The sequence below is a fragment of the Dromiciops gliroides genome, chromosome 4 (genome assembly GCF_019393635.1).
Source record: "Dromiciops gliroides isolate mDroGli1 chromosome 4, mDroGli1.pri, whole genome shotgun sequence".
NCBI classification, from domain to species: Eukaryota; Metazoa; Chordata; class Mammalia; order Microbiotheria; family Microbiotheriidae; genus Dromiciops; species Dromiciops gliroides.
Window position 1 is genome coordinate 242,132,994 of NC_057864.1, and position 21,204 is coordinate 242,154,197.

Genomic DNA, 21,204 nt, shown 5'->3' on the forward strand with positions numbered 1-21,204 from the left:
TGTCCAGGGTCACACAGCTGGTAAGTGTCTGAGACTTGATTTGAACTCAGGTCTTCCTTACTCCAAGTTCAGCTCTCTATCCAATGTGTCACAGTATATCTTCATAACTATGTTCATTGTTATATATCCCCCCAACCAGTTGTACTTATTTCACTTTAGATCAGTTCACATAAATCTCCATACTTTATATCCATCATTTCCATACCACAATTTGTTTAGACTTTCTCCTGTCACTGGGCATCTATGCCCTTTATTTCCAGCTCTTTGCTACTGCAGAAGGAGCTTCTATGAATATTTTGGTGCAGATGAGGCTTTTCTTTCTATTTTTTATTTCTTAGAGGGCATGTGCCTAGCAATGGGATATCTAATTCTCAAATACTTTTTTGTGTGAACTGTTTTAAAAGTTGCAGATGACAAGCATTTTCCATCCCCCCATTACCCTGGGATCCAGTGAGGAAGGCTTGATCCTAGATAAAACTGATCCTTTTGTCTTGCTACTGTGATGCAAATCCTCTACCTCCTATCTACCTGGGAACTGGAGGCCTAGTTGGAAGCTACTGTTGCAGGAAGAGAGGAGCTCCAGACTGGATTGAAAGGTGCATACAGGGTCCTCTGTGTACATGTGAATGGGGATTTTATGGGAAAGGTTGTAACCAAGACTGCTGGTCTGACCTTTGATTACGCCTGTGCAGAGAGAGGTGCCCACCTGCTTTTAGGCTTCTTTGGCAAGGGAACCTATTTTCTTTTTCTAGTACATGCTGGCAGTTTGGAGACCTGTTCCTTAAACTGACAAGTGAAGGAAAAAAGAGAGAGTATACTCTAATTGAGGACTCATCCTTAAATACAGTGGAGAGAATTAAAAAGGGAAGGAGTTAAGCTTGTCTTTTGGTATTGGGAGAAATACTCCTTCCAATTGGGGGTAGAAATTGTCTGTTTAAAAGCAATGAATATTGTTTAAGAGGAAATAGCTTTGGATGTATTTGTTGCATTTCTTTACATCTGCCTCTTTGTAACTTCTACCTACCCACTGTTAATTCTGGCCTCAGAGACCAAGAACATTTCCAACCCTTCTGCCAAAGGACAGCCGTTCAGATACCTAAGGGCCAAGCAATTATAGTTCCTTTAACAATTGGGGGGGGGGGCAGCTAGATGGTGCAGTGGCTAAAGCACTGGCCCTGGATTCAGGAGTTCTTGAGTTCAAATCCCGGCCTCAGACACTTGACACTTACTAGCTGTGTGACATTGCCCCGCAAAAAAAAAAAAAAAAAATGGGGCAGCTAGGTGGCGAAGTGGATAGAGCACTGGCCCTGGAGTCATGAGGACCTGAGTTCAAATCCGGCCTCAGACACTTAACACTTACTAGCTGTGTGACCCTGGGCAAGTCACTTAACCCCAATTGCCTCACTAAAAAAAACAAAACAAAACAAAACAATTTCTCATTAGGATAAGCAGGATGCTTTCAGAAAGGCCTGGAAAGACTTGTATGAACTGATTACAGTGAAGTGAGCAGAACCAAGAGAACATTGTACACAGCGACATCATTGTTCTTTGATGAAGAACTGTAAATAACTTAACTATTCTCAGCAATGCAATGATCCAAGACAATCTCAAAGGACTAATGATGAAGCATACTATCCACCTCCAGAGAAAGAACTGATATTTATGGAACAGACTGAAGCATGCTATTTGTCTCTTTCATTTTTTTCTTTTATTCAAGTTTTCTCATACAAAATGATTAATATGGTAACATTGTACATAACTGCACACGTATAACCCACATCCGATTGCTTACTGCCTGAGGGAGGGGGAGGGAAGGGAGGGAAGGAGGGATAGAATTTGGAATTTAAAACTATAAATAAAAATGTTTATTATTAGAAAAAAATCACAATTCCTCATTTGGAAGCGCCCTGGATACACTCCAGCTTGTTCCTCCTACCATAAAATATGGTACTCAGAACTAAATTCTACTCAGGGATGAGCAGAACAGAGAAGAATAGGGCAAAACTATCATGCTAGACTCTGTTTCTATCAATGAAATCTAACTTTTTGGCTGTCACCTAATACTGTGGCCATATGCTGACCTTGTGGCCCAGTAAAACCTCCCATACCCTGCTTATTTGCACATTAACGTTGTCTTGTCATTGCCCTATTGGTGCCTGAGGGGCTGATTTTCTGAACCTACGCATAGAACTTACTATCCCTATTAAATTTCATCATAGTATATTCTACCCATTTGGTGTGCAAAGAGCTTTTGAGCTTTTCTCCAGCTTAATTTCCTCTGGAAATTTGACAAGTTTATCAACTAGGCCTTCATCCAAGTAATTGCTAAAAAGTGTGAAGAGGACAGGACCAAGGACAGATCTCCTCCTATACAAGTTAATTCACTGACTTTAATTCACATTGCTTCTGGTCAATCAGTTGCTAATCCATTTTACTGTTATGATGGAACCTGTGTCTCTCCATATTGTTTATTTTTGTTTTTGTTTTTTTGGTGAGGCAATTGGGGTTAAGTGACTTGCCCAGGGTCACACAGCTAGTAAGTGTCAAGGGTCTGAGGTCAGATTTGAACTCAGGTCCTCCTGAATCCAGGGCCGGTGCTCACTCTATCTACTGCGCCACCTAGCTGCCCCTCTCCATGTTGTTTGAAAGAATAGGATGGGAGACTTTGCCTAACACTTTGCTGAAATCCAGGGTTATATCATGTTTACATTATCCCATAGACCTATAAATCTAGTAACCTTGTCAAAAAAAGGAAGCAGAGTTAATTTGATATAACTTGTTCTTGATGCTTCCAGGATTGTTCAAAGAGGTCCCTTTATGGATCTAAATCCATGGTAATAGCATTCTGTGATAATCTTCCCTTTCCAGGTGCTACACATCACCCATTTAATAATGCATCTTACATTTTTGCCAATGGTCAACATGAAGCTCTCCAGTCTATAGTTTGAAGAATTCACCTTCTCCCTTTTGAACATCCTCCATGATAGTTCAGAGGTGACTGATAGCAATTCCTTAGTCATATCCAGAAGTTCTTTCAGAATCTTAAGAAGGAAACTCCTCCCTAGGGGGCAAATAAACAACCAACCCAAGAACAAAGGTTTTACCCCTTCATATTCAGTGAACCTTTTCTATTGTCTTATATCCATTTGGAATATATCTTGGTATATGGTATAAGGTATTAGTCTAAACCTAGTTTCTGCCAGAGATCATGATTGCTAGCTCTGCCTTTTTTTTTTAGTTAGCCAAAGCAAAATAAATTTTGATAAGTTCAGATGAAAATGAAGCTCAGGTGACACCTTTCCTCAATCCCTTTCTCCTTGTTTATATAATTTTCTACTTGTGAGCCCAGATAATGTAAAATAGTTAAGTGTCCCCATTCATCTTTAGCATATTCCTTTTTCTCTCCCTCTACTTTCTTTTTTTTAAAAGATAATTAAAATAGTGATTCAAACATTCTGTAGAGCAATTTGGAACTATGGCCAAGGGACTATAAAACCATACATACTCTTCGACCTAGCAATACCACTACTAGGTTGATATCCTAAAAGAGATTTTTTTAAAAGTTGAATTTGAAATTGGGGTGATGCCCATCACTTGGGAAAAGGCTGAACAAATTGTGAGATGAGATTAGGATAGAACACTATTGTGCTGTAAGAAATGATGAGCAGGATGCTATCAGAAGGACTTATGAAAATTGCAGTCCATCTACAGAGAAAGAACTAATGGTAGCTGAATACAGATTGAAGTATAATTTTTTGTTAGTCCCTTCTAAATTTTTTTTTCTGTTTTCTTTCACAACTTGACGAACGTGGAAATATTTTGCATGACTTCACATGTATAACTTATATTGAATTGCTTGAGTTCTTAAGGGGTATGGGGAGGGAGGAAGGAAGAGAATTTGGAACACAAAGTTTTAAAAATCGATGTGAAAATTTCTTTATACATGTAACTTGGAAAATTCTAAAGAAATAAAGAAATTAAAGATAACTAAAAGATAACAAAATCACTCCCAATCTCTTTGTCTTATTTAGTTCCCTTTATGATCCCTAATGATATTTCTTTCTTTGCTCATAGTTAGAATGCAGACTTCATGGGGGCAGCTAGGTGGCGCAGTGGATAGAGCACCGGCCCTGGAGTCAGGAGGACCTGAGTTCAAATCCAGCCTTAGACACATGATACTTACTAGCTGTGTGACCCTGGGAAAGTCACTTAAACCCAATTGTCTCACCAAAAAGAAGAAGAAGAAGAAGAAGAAGAAGAAGAAGAAGAAGAAGAAGAAGAAGAAGAATATAGACTTCACCCTTGTACAGACCATTACAATTGCTCAAATGTAGTTACTATTTTTATATATTTTTGATTTCTGTGTTTTTATTTCAGAATTTCTATTCAGCTCTGGTCTTTTCATAAAGAAAACTTGGAAGTCAGTTTTTCTGGGTAAATTGTTCTTGGTTGTTAGCCCAAATTTTTTGCTATTTGGAATGTTGTATTCCAAATTAATGAGAGAGTACTTAACTTCTGTATGCTACATGCTAATTTTCAGGAAGTCTGTTACTCTGGTAAAGATTTGATTTTCCTTCCAATCTTTCCTCTAGTACTTATTTCTTTTGCAACTCCTTACTCAATACATCTTATTTTGTTTATAATTTGAATTTTAACCTCTTCCAGTAATTCTAGTTGACCTTGTGACCAAGTAGTATTTTTCTTTGTGATTTTCTTTGTAGGTGTTCTGGAGTTGTTCTCTTCTGGGTTTGTGTCATGGGTATCACTAGCTCCCATAACAGCTCTTTATCTTGGTTGTCTCTCTTATTTACTAATTCTTCCAGCCTTATCTCCCAAATTGGGACTTTGTGTTAAGGCCAGGTGTCTACACACTTTTAGAAGGAATATTGCAGCTTTGTTTGGTCCTAATTTGTATTGTCTGGGATCCTGTTGTTGCTTTCTCCAGGTACTGAGTTCTATGTTCTTCAAGGATCTCAGGGATGATACAGGCTGGGGACCTGCAGACTTTTAGCAGTAGTCTGATGTAGAAAAAATTTTGATCACTTATTTTTCTCATCTGAGCTTTGCAAACTCCTGACCCCAATTTGAATCTGGATAATACAATTGAAGACTTGCCCCAATGGGTGTTCCAGTAGGCTGCTGCTGCTCCCACACCCTGTCATTTCTTCAGGTTCAGAGCAAAAAAATCACAAGTCCAATCTTGGTCTGAGCTTCTTGCCCTACTTACTCAGCTTCAAGCCCTAGCTGGGGTTTGCAGGCTGAATCCATAACCCCAAGCAGTCAGAGCCACATAGGTGCCACCAGCTTCTGTTCCTCATCTTTTCCTAGTACACTGTGCTTGTCTGACAGCAGCCAGAGAATCTTGGTGAACACTTTGTTACACTTATATATAGAAATGTGTGTTTATTGTTATTTGTCAAGTCCCAAATTTTTAAAAAATGAAAATAAGAAAGATTATTGACAACCTTGGAGGAAACTTTTTTTTATATTTATCAATTGTTTCTGGATGCAGATAGCATCTTTATTCACATGTCTTTTAGAGTTGAGTTGGGTATTTATAATAGTCAAAATAACTTAGTCATTCTCAAAAATATTGCTGTTATTGTTTTTTCTGATAAAAGTATTTTATTTTTTTCAGCTACATGTAAAGATAGTTCTCAGCTTTTGTTTATACAAGCTTTCCAATTTCAGATTTTTCTCCCTCCCTCCCCCTTCCCCTAGACAGCAGGTAATCTGATATAGGCTATATATATAATAACATTAAACATATTTCTGCATTAATCATGTTATAAGAGAAAAATCAGAGCAATGAAGAAAAACCTCAAAATAGAAAAACAACAGCACCAAAAACAAAAGAAATAGTATGGTTTAGTCAGCATCTATACTCCACAGTTCTTTTTTTTTTCCTGGATTTGGAGATCCTCTTCCATCATGAGTCCCCTGGAACTCTTCTGTACCATTGCATTGGTGAGAAGAATCTAGTCCATCACAGTAGATCAACACACAATGTTGATGATACTGTGTACAATGTTCTTCTGGTTCTGCTCATCTCACTCATCATCAGCCCACGCAAGACCCTCCAGGTTTCTCTGAACTCCTCCTGCTCATCGTTTCTTACAGAACAATAGTATTCCATTATATTCATATAGCACAACTTGTCCATCCCCTCAACTTCCAATGGAGGAAACATTTTAGTGGAGTTGTAGATTCGGAAACTAGACTACTAGGGTTGAGAAGTGGTAGGAGTTAAGAAGGAGACTTGAGGGGCAGCTAGGTGGCACAGTGGATAGAGCACCGGCCCTGGATTCAGGGGGACCTGAGTTCAAATCCAGCCTCAGACACTTAACACTTACTAGCTGTGTGACCCTGGGCAAGTCACTTAACCCCAATTGCCTCACGAAAGAAAAAGAAAGAAAGAAAGGAGACTTGAGTTCAAACCCAGCCTCAGACCACTTACTAGCTATATCACTTAACCCTGTTTGCCTCAGTGTCCTACAGTATTCTTGCCAAGAAAATCCCAAATGGGGTTACAGAGTTGCACACAACTGTACAACAGGATTGGAAGTCTTTATATTTTCATTAATTGCTTCTTATGCACATATCTTATCTACATAACTGGAGGGTTGAACTAGACTTTTTCCCTTGAAGGATGGCATGAAGTCTGGTCTCTTGTTTTTGGTTTTGGTTTTTTTGCAGGGCAGTGAGGGTTAAGTGACTTGCCCAGGGTCATACAGCTAGTGTCAAGTGTCTGAAGCCAGATTTGAACTCAGGTCCTCTTGAATCCAGGGCTGGTGCTTTATCCACTGTGCCATCTAGCTGCCCCCTGGTCTCTTGTTAAAAGACATTTGTGACACAGCAACTTTTGATTGGTCCCATTTGAACAAGGTTGCATCAAAGACTACAGGCAAGAGAAGCATCCCACTCAGTAAGCTATGAAAGGAATGAGGAGAAAGGCTCTGCCTGTCTCTTTGAAACTCTTCCAGTATTCCCTTTTCCTTGGATTTCCTGCCAGCAAGGAGGGAGGGATTTTGCTTCCTTTCAGTGGCTCCCTCCATTATGGCAATGGTACCCCAAAGCTTACCACATGAAAATAGAGATCAGTCTGCCTAGGTAAGCCTGAGTTCCATCCCTTTCTTCTGCTTTTGCACTTCTTTCCATTGATCCAGAGTCAATATTTCCAGCCTTGATGACTACCTCATGAGTTTTGAGTTCCCTGGTTCTTGAGGTGCCAGCTGCTGAGTGGGAGGTGGTTCCTGTAACAAGAATTAAAAGGAGGGGGGGAAGCATCTGCTAGGAGCTATGTTGCAAGTGAAAGAGCTAAAAAGCTATGCCCCTGTTGGCCAGGATATCTGGACCTTGTCAGTTGCCCAAATAGTGCAGATCTGTGATGAAAGTGAAATATCTATATAGGAGCCTCTCAAAGTGCCTTTGCCTTTTAAGGAGAGTAAAATGCTGGTGATGGATTGTCATTTTATGTTTTAAGAATTTGTTAATGCAAGATCATTAATTGATTGTGTCAAGTATTTCCTTTGTGGAAGATGAAACAAATAGCTGTCCTATACCTGATATCTATTTTTTACATTGAGTTTCTTTTCTAGAAAGAATCCTACAAATCACTTTTGGGAAGTTGTTAGATGTAAGTCATACCTAAGCTTTGTTTAACAGATTTGTCTTGGAATTTAACTAAAGAGTGGGAACACAACAAGCCATAGAGGTTTAGTAAAGCCTGACCTGCCCCTTTTTAGTATCACCGCTACTCAGAATGAACTCAGTAGAAATCTAGAGCCATAGTTCCTTGATGGGGGTGAGGATGGGGGAAGAGTGCTGAGCCACAGGTCAGAGTTATCTTCCCCACCAGATTGTAAGTACCCAGGACTACATCTTACCCCGTCTAAAAATTTCCCACAGAACTGGGCATATAGTAGACACTCTATAAGCATGTTGAAATGAGTATGACTTACACTAGGAATGAAAAACATTTTTCTCTATTGAAGGTTCTAACCCAGAAGACAAAAAATAAGCCAAGGACCAGTCACAAGTTTAAGCAACCTAATTATTTTTAAAGATGGAACCAAAAGAGTCTATTCACCCATTTTAAAAGTTAAAAAATATTGACCATAACTATTCTCAATAAAGGACAATCATTTGAATTCTATATTGTGGCCTGTTTGGGAAGCAGAAATGAAGGGAAGTAGGACAGGAGAGAAAAGGAAAGGAAATGAAGAGGGAGACAAGGAGACATTGTGTCGTGAAGGCGCTGCTGACCAGGCCTGCTGGCACCAGAGTGAGGGATCATTGCTCTTTGAAATTCTGATTAGTTTTCAGTTCTTTAAAATAGTCTTTTTTTCTACACTGGGGAAATAGCTTTTCTTCTTTTATTTTCAGACTTCAAAGTTTACTCTTGAAATAAGTCTTTTTACCCATGGGACTCTGAAGGTTTTGTTCATGTGTAATGGAAAGACTTAAGATACTTCTAAGATTCTCAAGTAAATTTCTAAAACCTGCCAGTTTATCTGCTAAAACCTGATGGTCTCTATAATGCTACGGTCAGTCCTACTCAATAAAACAAGAACTTATTAAGTGTCTCCTCTGTATGTGGTACTGAAGGAAGACAAAGAGAACAGTGCCTGCCCTCAAATAGCTTACATTCTACTGCACTCTCTGGGTGTGACTTTCTGCCTTTTTTTTTTTTTTGAGGCAGTTGGGTTTAAATGACTTGCCCAGGGTCACACAGCTAGTAAGTGTCAAGTATCTGAGGCCAGATTTGAACTCAGGTCCTTCTGAATCCAGGGTGGGTGCTTTATCCACTGTGCCACCTAGCTGCCCCCAGCTGTATCAGTTTTTGAAAAAAGAAAGCAGGAGCAGCTAGGTGGCACAGTGGATAAAGCACCCGCCCTGGATTCAGAAGGACCTGAGTTCAAAGCTGGCCTCAGATACTTGACACTTACTAGCTGTGTGACCCTGGGCAAGTCACTTAACCCTCATTGCCCTGAAAAAAACAACACCTGATACAGCTGCCATCATGGTTGGGTGAAGTGGGACAATGGGGAAACAAGGGAATACTTGGAGCTTGCTGCATCATCTCAAAATATCAAGCTTTTAACAATGAGCCAGAATGCATATGACCCAAGTTCTCAAAGATTGTGTGGGGAGGGAAGGCTCAAGTCTCATTTGTTTCCCCCTATTACATTAATCTGTAATCATACATCCCCCCCTCTCCCCTCCCCCCCCCCCCCGCCCCAATCACCACCATGTTTGGTTTAATTAAGGTATGCCTTTCCATCCCCATATTCCAGTCATGGATGTCTTCTCATTAACTCTCAGTGATTGCCTCATTGCTGCTGGAGCTTACAAAGTGGCACGGTGGACATGGAGTCAGGAAGACCTGAGTTCAGATGTAGCCCCAGGGCCTCTGTCACCTACATCTGCTTCAGTTTCCACAAGTGCAAAATGGGGATGATAATGGCATCTACTTCCAAGGGTTATTGTGAGGATCAAATGAGATAATGTTTGTAAAGTGCTTAACACAGTGCCTGGCACATACTAGGCACTTAATAAATGCTTATTTCTTTCATTTCATTGAATTTCTATTTCGCCTTCCTTGTTCTCCTCTATTTGTTTATAGACACATGAGGCGATGGGTTTTATTGTTGGCTCTGCTCATTGATTTTAGTCTCAAATGAATTTCTGGCTATCTCTACTGCTATTTTTCTTCCTAGTCTGTCTATGGTATCCAGCTTGATAGATATACATAGACAGTTTTATCCCTCCTCTATCCTTTTCCTTTTGAATTTAGAGCCTTTTTTATTTATAAAACATTATAAACCCATGCCTTGGCAGGAGTCATTCCTATATTACAGATTTTAGGAAAGCAGTTTTCAAAGGGTCCAGAGGAAAGATAAGTAATACCTGATAGGCTAAATTACTTCAGAAAATTGGTCCAGGAGGCATGGGAAATACTCAAGAATGAAATTCTGAAAACACAAAGGGAAGCAGCTCCAGTGAGGAGAGAAAATGGGATTTGAATGAAAAAACTGGTATGGATGCACAGAAAACTCACTTAGATTTTTAAAAGAATTTTATAAAGAATGGAATCAATGCCACTGATCAAATACTATATAAGAGTGAAGCATGACTTTAAAAGTAGTGTCAGGAATGCTGAGGTTCAGAATGAGTTGATCTTGGTAAAGGAAACTACGGGGAATAAAATGATTGTTTCTTTATTAAAAACTATGTTGGGAGAAAAAGGAGTATAGAGCTTTGATTTAAAGTAGATGGGATAATAACTGACAACAGAGAGATGGCAGAGGAGCTCAAACTCTATTTTGTTTGTTTTCTCTGCAAAAGGAGAATGAACTTTACAGTGGAGAAAACAGAATAGAAATAACTAAGATGGTGTTGATATCCAAGATAAGTAAAGAGGTAATAAGAGGACACCTAGCTGCCACTGATGAATTCAAGTGACCTTACCCAAACAAACCAGCCATATCCTTGGATCCTGGAAAAAAAATGGCATTTGTGATTGCTGAGTCATTGTCAGTGGCATTTGGAAGATGTGGAAACCTGAAGAGGTACTATACTACAAGATTGGAAAAAGGTAAAATATTGCCCAGATTTTCAAAAAAAGAAAGAAAACAGAGCGGGCTAACTATAGAGCAGTGAGTTTTCCTATTCCAAGGAAAATTATTGAATGTATTGATAAAGAGATGGTTGGCAAATGTCCATTAAGGAAAGCAATGATTATAAGGAGTCTGCCTGTCTTCATCAAGCACAGGTTATGCCAGATGAACATCATTTCCTAGTAAATAAAAGGAATGCTGTGGATAAGCAAAGCTTTTGTTAAAGTGTCACATACTATTCTTGTGGAGAAGATGGAGAGATATGGTTTAATGATAATAGAGTCACAATGATTCAGTACTAGTTGGACAGCCAGACTCAAAAAGTAATTATTAATGATTCGATGTCAATATGGTAGAAGGCCTATATTAGAAGACTGAAGGGATATGTTTGCCCCTGTGCTGTTTAACATTGTTATCACTGATTAGGATGAAGGCATTAAGGGGATGCTTATAAAATCTACAGATGACATAAAGCTGAGAGTTATAGCTAACACAGTGGATTAGAGTCAGGATCCAAAATGATCTTGACAGGCTAGAACACTGGGCTAAATATAATAGAGGAGCATATGGATTCAAGATACAGAATAAGACATACATATTTGTACATGGCAATATGGGAATTTATTTTGCTCGACTATGCATAATTGTTACAAGGCTTTTTTTTTCTTTTAAATTAGGTGGTGGACTTATTAGCTGTGTGACCCTGGGCAAGTCACTTAACCCCCATTGCCTAAAAAAAAAAAATTAGGTGGTGGAAGGGAAAGAAAACAAATACTTATTAATTGAAAAAAATAAAATAAAAATGATGAAATTCAATAAAGTGTCAAGTCTCCCACTTGCATACAAAAAAACCTGTTCCATAAGTATAAGATGGAGGAAGTGTATGTAATGAAGGACTGACCAATAAAGAGCTAGCTGGTACTTAGAGCATCTGAAGTGTGTTCTGCTTCTTGACAACCTACACTGGGGCTTAGTGAGTCTGCTTCCAGGCATTTTTAATGGAGGTTTCTGCTTTCCTCTTCAGAGTATGCACTGACATTCTGTGATTCTTTCCTATTGGCTTATAGGATGATGATGAAAAGCCTTTTAATTATCCACTGAGCTGGCCGCTAAGGGTGAATACAAAAGCCTTCTTCAATACAGAATCTGATTTCTGTCTCTCTCTCTCTGTGTCTTTGTTTTTCTCTGTGTCTCTCTCTCCCCTCCCATCTTTCTGTCTTTGTCTCTCTTTGTCTCTGTTCCTTTGTCTCTCTCTTTGTCTCTCACTTCCCACCCCCATCTTTCTGTCTCTGTCTCTCTCCCCATTCTTTCTCCATCCTTCTCTCTCTTCTTCCTCCCTTTCTTTTCCCTCTTCTCTAGGTAAGGAGTGGTGGTGGGCCAGGGAGGTGAGTAAAGCAAGAGCTGCTATAAACCTCCAGTTGAGGAGAAACAGTATCAGGGGCTGCCTTTAATTCCCAAATCTGCCTTTCTCTTGAAAAGCCCTTGCTTTTGAATTGGATAAGATGATGAAAATAACACCTGTGTCTCAAAATACTTCAGCTTCTCATCCAAGTTTTCATAATCTTTAGCAATCATTTCTAGATTCCTCTGGCAATATCATTTGTGTCCATGTGAATAACCAGAGGTGGTTAGTAGTCATCCAATTAGACAAGGTTTAGGGGGTTCACTGTCATACTCTGGTAAGATTTTATACAATCAAACATATTCCAAAACACTAGACTTTCAAATTATATATATATATATATATATATATATATATTTTTTTTTTTAAGTGAGGCAATTGGGGTTAAGTGACTTGCCCAGGGTCACACAGCTAGTAAGTGTTAAGTGTCTAAGGCTGGATTTGAACTCAGGTACTCCTGACTCCAGGGCTGGTGCTCTATCCACTGTGCCACCTAGCTGCCCCTCAAATTATATCTTAAATGCAGGGTTATATTAACTCTGCTATCCCATTATTCTTCAAGTTCTATTAACTGAGAATACCACACCAATCTCTCCTATCATACTGGTTCCTGGCTGTACTGTCTCCCCACCCAGCCCACTTCTATTCCTTCTTCTCCTGTTCATTCTTTTTTGATGTAAAATGCATGAGTATCAGACAGAACAGACTAGATCACAACTTTGTGAACATCAAACGGTCAGAAGAGCAGTCTTCCATAGCCACAGATGCCCAGGCAGTTGAGAAGCTAGCTCTAAGTATCACCCTGTTTGACCCAGCCCTGCTGGGAACCAACCCAGCAGCCCAAACACCAGTCCTGCAAATGAGAGAGCAACTCATTCATCAGCTATGTCACAGCCCCAGGGAATTTAGTAAGGAGGAGTGTTGGTAGCTATTCCTTTAAGTCTGAAGCCATAGTAGAGAACAGTGGGTTCCCAGGTTGGGAGGCCTTTTAGATTTTAAGTCTTGATATATTTTTCAATATCCTTTTAGGGGGCAGCTAGATAAAGCACCGGCCCTGGAGTCAGAGGACCTGAGTTCAAATTAAGCCTCAGACACTTGACACTTAATAGCTGTGTGACCCTGGGCAAGTCACTTAATCCTCATTACCCTGCAAAAAACAAACTAAAAAGAAAATCATTTTGTAAAAGCTAATTTACGTTAATTGGTTAATTGATGTTGAAAAGAAATCAACTGCCCATTAAAATTATTTTAGGGCAGTAAGCACTGGTTAGATGATACTGGGGAAAATATAAACTGATAGTATTTGAAGGAATATAGTAGATGGGGGCTCATGAGTCATGGTATTAGAGAAAGATATTACAAATGGCTGAGCTCTGGGGACCTGAGCCTCCAGTGCTGATGGTCAGGGGCAGGAGAGAGTAGAGTAAAAGTTTTCACTTCCCAGATGTACCTTTGTCTTTGAAAACCTTGCTCTCAAACTGGATACAATGAGGAAAATAACATCTGTGTCCCAAAATGCTTTAGTTTCTCACCCAAGATTTCATAGTCTTTGGCAGTGATTTCTAGGTTCTTCTGGTAGTACTATTTGTGCTCATGTGAATAACCCAAGGTGGTTGTAGCCACCCAAAGTTTAGGGGATTCACTGTCATGCCCTGGTAAGATTTTGTGCAATCACATACATTCCAAAACACTAGGTTTTCAAATTCTATCTTAAATGTAGACTTATATTAACTCTGTTAGCACATCATTGTTTAAGTCATGCTGTCATGCCCGTTTCTCAACCCCTACTATCTTAGATGTGAATTTCATACCCATTCTATCTCCTCCCAAATCCTTATCACTATTCTAATCAGCTCAACTCTTCTCAGTTTGACTTTCTACTAGCCCATTCTATTGTGTACTTTAGAATCACTTTATTATCTATTCAAATAAACTGCATCTCTTTTCAACTAACTTTTCTTCAACCTGGCTTCCATGTGATAACACTGCATTCATTACAACCTTTTTCAACTGGTGGCCAATCTTCCCCCACTCTCCCCAGGTCATATAAGGAGGGGGTTGATATACTCCTTCCTCCCTACTACTACGTTCTGACCATTTCTCTATCACCATCCTTCAGTGACCTTTTGAAATTTATGCCTTCAAGTTTACCTTTCCCCCATTCTTGTTATTATACTTTTCCAACTTTAGGTTATTCTTCCAACTTTCTCAGTGGTCCCTAATCTTTATTACCACCTCATACCTTACCGTCATTCTCAGGGACTTTAATGCTCATACTGACAACCCCTCCAAATACTTCCATTCCAATAACCCCCTTCTACCCCTCACTTAAGCTGCATAGCAGGATAGCCATAACTTAGACTCCACTATCTCTCTCTCTCTCTCTTTTTTTTTTTTTAGTGAGGCAATTGGGGTTAAGTGACTTGCCCAGGGTCACACAGCTAGTAAGTGTTAAGTGTCTGAGGCCGAATTTGAACTCAGGTACTCCTGACTCCAGGGCCGGTGCTCTATCCACTAAGACACCTAGCCGCTCCTGACTCCACTATCTCTTACCTGAAAATTGATATTTCCACTTTCTAATCTCTTATTCTTACTCCTTTTTAAATTTCTCACTCACATTAAATCTGATGCAGGGGAGGAGTATCTATGAGTCCACCAAGAGTGAAAACAGGGACACTTCTCAGCTGGAATAGGACATAGATGTGTAATGTAATTACACATGAGATTGTTTCATCATGAATCCAGCTTGTTTGGGATGACTTTAGGAATGGACATGACAGTGGATGAAGTAAGTGATGTGCAAAGAGTTTCAAAGCAAAAAGGAATGAGAATGAATGATGATTGGGACTGCAGTAATTAGAAAAGTTTTTACCTCCCTACTATCGCTACCCCCTCACCTGAAAAAAGACTGATTGTTGATGTGATTACCACATGTGGGAAGAAATTGTTTGTGTCCATGTCTGGGAAAGAACTTAATAAAAATATTACCATTAGTCTCTGGCAAATGATGCTTATCTGTAGCCATGACAGCTGATTTCTGATCTTCCCCACATTCAGGAAAGTGTCAGCTGTAACCATGGTTCTTAAAAGTTCTCTCAGCTATTGCCAAGGCAAAAAATGTCAACAACCTGATTTTAAGATGAATGTCTCATGACCAGTGTCTGTGGCAAGGCTAAAACCCCAAAGAACCCCTATTCACATTATTGTTTACTAAAATAGCTGTGGAAAGCCTTAAGGAACTCCACTGGCATTTCTTATTAGGAGATTGAAGTCTGTGGTTAATGTGAATTGATGGTTATAGAGGTTATGTAAACTCCAATTGGTGGTTTGTTTTTTGACATAAGTATGCATTTTCTCTTAATAAGTTGCTTTGCCTATAATGTTGAGGTTTAAGTGATTGAAACAACACTTGAATCCAAAAAAGAGACGCATTGCCAATGGGATGAAACTGACAAGCAAGCCTACACAGAGCCGAAGAGTAATGGGGAAAAGGAAATGTTTAAGGTGATTGATAGTCCACCTTAGGACACACCCCTTTCACATGTCCTGTTGCATGAAAGATTATCATCTGTGGGAATATCCCATTACATATTAAATAATTTCTAATCCTTTTTCATTGTTCTTTTCCCTCTTCATATCTAGCTTTTACATCATTATCAGTTACTGTAATGTTCCACTAGCTACTATACCACACAGAAAAGGCCTAGTTCCATTAGCTTTTGCCATTTTTAATTTGCTTAGTCTCAACCCTGGGTTTTCCACTGATGCTCCAGGACTGTGGAGTGTTGCTAGAGTCACAAAATTGATTTGATTTCACCAGCAACAACTTATGGTGAACTTTGACCCAGCAATACCACTACTAGGTCTATATCCCAAAGAGATCATTGAAGAGGGAAAAGGACCCACATGTACAAAAATATTCATAGCTGCTTTTTGTGGTGGCAAAGAATTGGAAATTGAGGAGATGCCCATCAGTTGGGGAATGGCTGAACAAGTTTTGGTATATGAATGTAATGAAATACTATTGTGCTATAAGAAATGATGAGCAGACAAATTTCAGAAAAACCTGGAAAGACTTACATGAATTGATGCAGAGTGAAGGAGCAGAACCAAGAGAACATTGTACACAGTATCAACAACATTATGTGATGATCAACTATGATAGACTTAACTCTTCTCAGCAAAACAATGATCCAAGACAATGCCAAAAGACTGGTGTAAAATGCTCTCCACATTCACAAAAAGAACTACGGAGTCTGAATGCAGACTGAGGCAAACCATTTTCACTTTTGTTGTTGCTTTTTTGTTATTGTTCTTGTTTACTTTTTCTTGCACTTTGTCCCCTTTTGTTCTGATTAATGTGGAAATATCTTTAACATGATAGTAATATATAACCTATTTCAAATTGCTTGCTGACCTTGGGAGGAGAGAGGGAAGGAAGGGTGGGAGAAAAATTTGGAACTCAAAAAAATATCTTTACATGTAAATGAGAAAAACATTTTTTAAAATTAAAAAAAACCCTTATGGTAAAGAGAGAGGCAGTGTAGCATAGTAGTTAAAAAACCATTCTTGGAGGAAAATTTGGATTCAAGTCCTGTTTCTGACAGTGTGGCCAAGGGCTAGTCACTTAAACCTCTCAGAGCCCTGGACAAATCTCTATGGCTACAAAATACAGACAAGTTATCAGTATGCATTGGTGGAGTTGCTATCCCAGGAGTCAGAAGAATGAAATCATAGCTCTAACCAAAAAAAGAAAACCTCAGCCAAGCCCTTCCTGCTGTTTGAAAATCCTTTCATTCTATTCTTATCAGTTCTCTATGCCATTCCTCACAACTGTTCAGTCCTTTTCCTCTTTCCTCAAATTCCAAGATCTACTCCCACCATCACAATTCCAGCAAATGCTATAACTCCCTACTTCCCTAGCACATCATCTGACATCCTTCTTTCATTACTAAAAATGTCATCCTTTACTCTTCCCATCTAATCATTATATATATATATATGTATACATATATATACACACACATGTATATATGTGTGGGTGCATATATACATACCTATACACACACACACATCTCCTTACTCTACTCTCAGCCCTTTACTTGTTCTCCAGATCCTATTACCTCATACTTCTCTAGGACCTTGTTCCAGCTGTCATTCCACATGTATCTTACATGCACCTTCACATGAATCTCATGTGTTTTTCCCGTTGCTCCCTTCTCATCCCCACCTCTCCACTAAAAATGTTTTATCAAAGTCACAAATGACCTTTTGGACTACTTCATAAGTCCAAAGGTCTTTCCGAGTCCTCTTTCATCTCTTGATGATCTTTGATACTGTTGAGTAGTTTTTTTCTACTAGATAATCATTATTCCCTGGACTTCAGACTCATTCTCTATTGGCTTCTCTAGTTATTCATCTTCTTCCTCATCCTTTAAGGTAAGTGTTCCGCCAAGGTTCTATCCTTGGCCCTTTTTTCTTTCTCTACTCTCCCTTATCAATCTCACTGGCTCACAAAACTTCAACTACCACTTCTATTCAAATGACTCACAAATCTGTATCATCTTCTATTCAAATGACTCACAAATCTGTATCATCAGCTGTGACCTCTCTTCCTTGAGCCAGCTTCACATCCCCAACAACCTACAAGTACATTCATATGGACATACCACAGGCACCTCAAATTCAACATGTAAATGTGTTGTTTCTCCCTTTTTTTTTGGTGAGGCAATTGGGGTTAAGTGACTTGCCCAGGGGCACACAGCTAGGAAGTGTTAAGTGTCTGAGGCCAGATTTGAACTCGGGTCCTCCTGACTCCAGGGCCAGTGCTCTATCCACTGTGCCACCTAGCTGCCCGGAGCTGACAGTCTATTAAGGAGAAACAACACAGGGGCAGCTGTGTGCCCCTGGGCAAGTCACTTAACCCCAATTGCCTCACCAAAAAAAATTGATTGTCACCAAAAAAAACAAATTGATTGTCAGCTCCTTGAGGGAAGAGGCTGTTTTTGTCTTTGTATTTTCAGAGCTTGACAGAATAGCTGGTACACAGTAGGTACTTAATGAATGCTTGTGAATTAATAAGTGATTATTCAAGACCCAACTTATCTTGCTTCCTTTAAACCTGTCTCTTTACTTTCTTGGCAATAACCATTCAGCCCATCTTCTCAGGCAGAACCTTCGTAATATCAGACTCTTTCTTCTCCTTCCCCTTTCATATTCAAGCTCTCACCAATTTCTGATAATTCTACCTCTGTAACATCTCTAGTATCCATTTTCTTTTGCTCACTGTGCTGGCACCCTAGTACAAAGCCTTGTTGATTTCAACATTGTTCAGTTGTTTTTCAGTCATATCCAGCTCTGTGACTGACACCATTTGGGATTTTCTTGGCAATGATACTGGAGTAGTTTGCCATTTCCTTCTCAAGCACATTGTTATAGATAAGGAAGCTGAGACAAACCGGGCTAAGTGACTTGCCCAGGGTCACACAGCTATTAAGTGTCTGAGGCCAGATTTGAACTTAGAATGATGAGTCTTCCTGACTCCAGGTCTGGCACTCTATCCACTGCATCATCTAGCTGCTCCTGCTACCTCCCTGGTCCATTGCAAATAGCCTGCTAATAGGCAACCTAGTTTCCATTCTACCCTTTCAGTCTGTTCATACTGCTCCTAAATTAACCTTTCTTATTTATTGATCTGATCATGTCTGATCAAAATCTCAAGTGACTCCCTATTGTCTTTTTTTTGCCTAGAATTCAAGGTTTCTCACAATTTGTTAGTATAGTGTCTTTTCAGCTTTTATAGAATATTACTCTCTTCCACATATTTTCTATTATCAAAACACATTATGCTGCAATCACTCTCTATACTTACTCACCTTCATACCTTTCCTCACAACATTCCCTATACCTGGAATGTCTTTTCTCCCTTCTTTCCTCTTTTCACCTATTGATTTCCTAGACCTTTTCTAAATCTCAACTCAAATGTTACCAGATCCCCCTTTGCCAAGCAATGATACTTTGTAGCACTTCAGTGCTCAGGTCAGATAATATTTTGCATTTCTGTCATATCATTAAGTCAAACTGGTCAAGGTAATTGACAGTCCACCTGTAGGATACACAACTGACTTTAAGCTGTAGGAGGGCATGGGCCCTATCTTAATCAAGAGTATTATCTCTCAGGGCAGCTAGGTGGTGCAGTGGATAGAGCACCAGCCCTGGAGTCAGGAGTACCTGAGTTCAAATCCGGTCTCAGACACATAACACTTACTAGCTGTGTGACCCTGGGCAAGTCACTTAACCCCAATTGCCTCACTAAAAAAAAAAAAAAAAAAAGTATTATCTCTCTCGGTGCTTAACACAGTGGAAACAGTTCATTGAAAGAATGATCAACCTAAGGCTCTTAGAACTGCTGAGGAACCAGCATGGTAGTCACAGCATCCCTTACATGTCTGTTATCTGAAACTGCTGTTCACCACCACCACCACCCCCTTGAGTTTCAGGCTCTCTCCCCCTCACTCTTTAAGCCTCAGATATTTTCTTTTGCCTGGCTCTCCTCCCTTTTTCTTAGTTTGAAGGAGATTCCCTCTTCCACATTTTTCATCAGTTTCCGGTTATTTTTTTAGGTTTGGGAGAAATTCCTTCATATCCTCTATTGGCCTGATTTTTTCTCCTGGTTTGGAGGTCCCTTCTCCCCTTCTTCAAGTCTGAGACGTTCTCTTTCTACCAAGACATATATAAAAGACTGCTTTCCTGATCACCAATTTCTCCTTACTAGCCCCAGGGCCTCAGTGGACTTTCTTGGAAACTAATTTCCACTCATCCAAGCCACCTCCACCCTCTCTCCAGAGGCTGTGCTTTGGCTAGAAATAGAACGGCCAAAAAGCAAGGACGTGTTCCACTCGTAAACTTGCCCCCCTCACTTCCTGCAGCTGGGATGCTATTAATATCCTGAGCCAGTGGAGAGAAAGAGAGAAGAGGGGGGGAGGAAGGGGAGGGGAGGGAGAGAAGGGGTTAGAGAAGAGGGAGGAGAGACTAGAGAGCGGAAAGAGGAAAAGGAGGAAAAATGGGCATCTGATTGGTTAGCACCAGCCTCAAGTCATGCTATGATTGGCCGCTTGCTTCTAAGGCAGAAATCCCAGTCCGTCCTTTACTGAATGCCAGTAGAATTGAATATCCTGTCCAGCTCTGTATTATCTACTGCTTCTCACTGTTCCTCTGTTTACAGCTGGTCTCCAATATCCTGAAAGTACCTAGAAAGCAGAGACTAGCTGATTCTTCTCTCGTATTCCCTCCCAGCGCTCAGTACCATTCCAGATTCATAAAGAGACTCGAAAAATACTGACTTGAAGGGCTGGTGCTCTATCCACTGCACCACCTAGCTGCCCCGAGAGATAATACTCTTGATTAAGATAGGGCCCATGCCCTCCTACAGCTTAAAGTCGGTTGTGTATTCTACAGGTGGACTGTCAATTACCTTGACTAGTTTGACTTGATGATATGACAGAAATGCTGGCTCCAGGGCTGGATCTCCTGGTTCTGCCCCTCCTGCCCACTCCCTTAGGGCCCCAGCCTCTGTAGTGTGGTATGTTTCAGAAAGCAGGGCCAGGGCTTCCTTCCATATTTCCCTTTTTGATTCTGGGGGAGAACTGAAAGTTAAGAAGATGAGGAGGGTGGCAGAAGGATCAGAGGAAGGGGAGAAGAGACTGTCAGAATTTAGATGTCTCTGAGGGGATCACCGACGGTAGGACATTTTAGAGAGAACAGGGCTACTATTTTCTCCAACCACCAGCCCATACTACAGCCATAACTACAGTTGCTCACAAAGCACTTTCTCCAACAACAATGTGAGGTAGATAGATAGTGAAAGTGTTTGTCTCTATTTTATCATTAAGGAAACTGAGGCTTAAAGAGAGGTTGACTACTTGACTTTCCTAGCATTGGAGTTAAGTTTTAGGTGTCTCTCACAGCTTTTTGTTTGTTTTGTTTTGGGTTTTTTGAGGTGATTGGTATTGTGACTTGCCCAGGGTCACAAAGTTAGTGAGTATCTGAGGCCGTGTTTTAATTGTATTTTAATTGTTGCACTATCCACTGTTCCACCTAGCTGCCCTCGCCTGACTTCTAAAGTTCATCATTCCTTCTGCTACACTGGGATGATTCCCTAGTAGCTCTCTCAATGTAACGCCA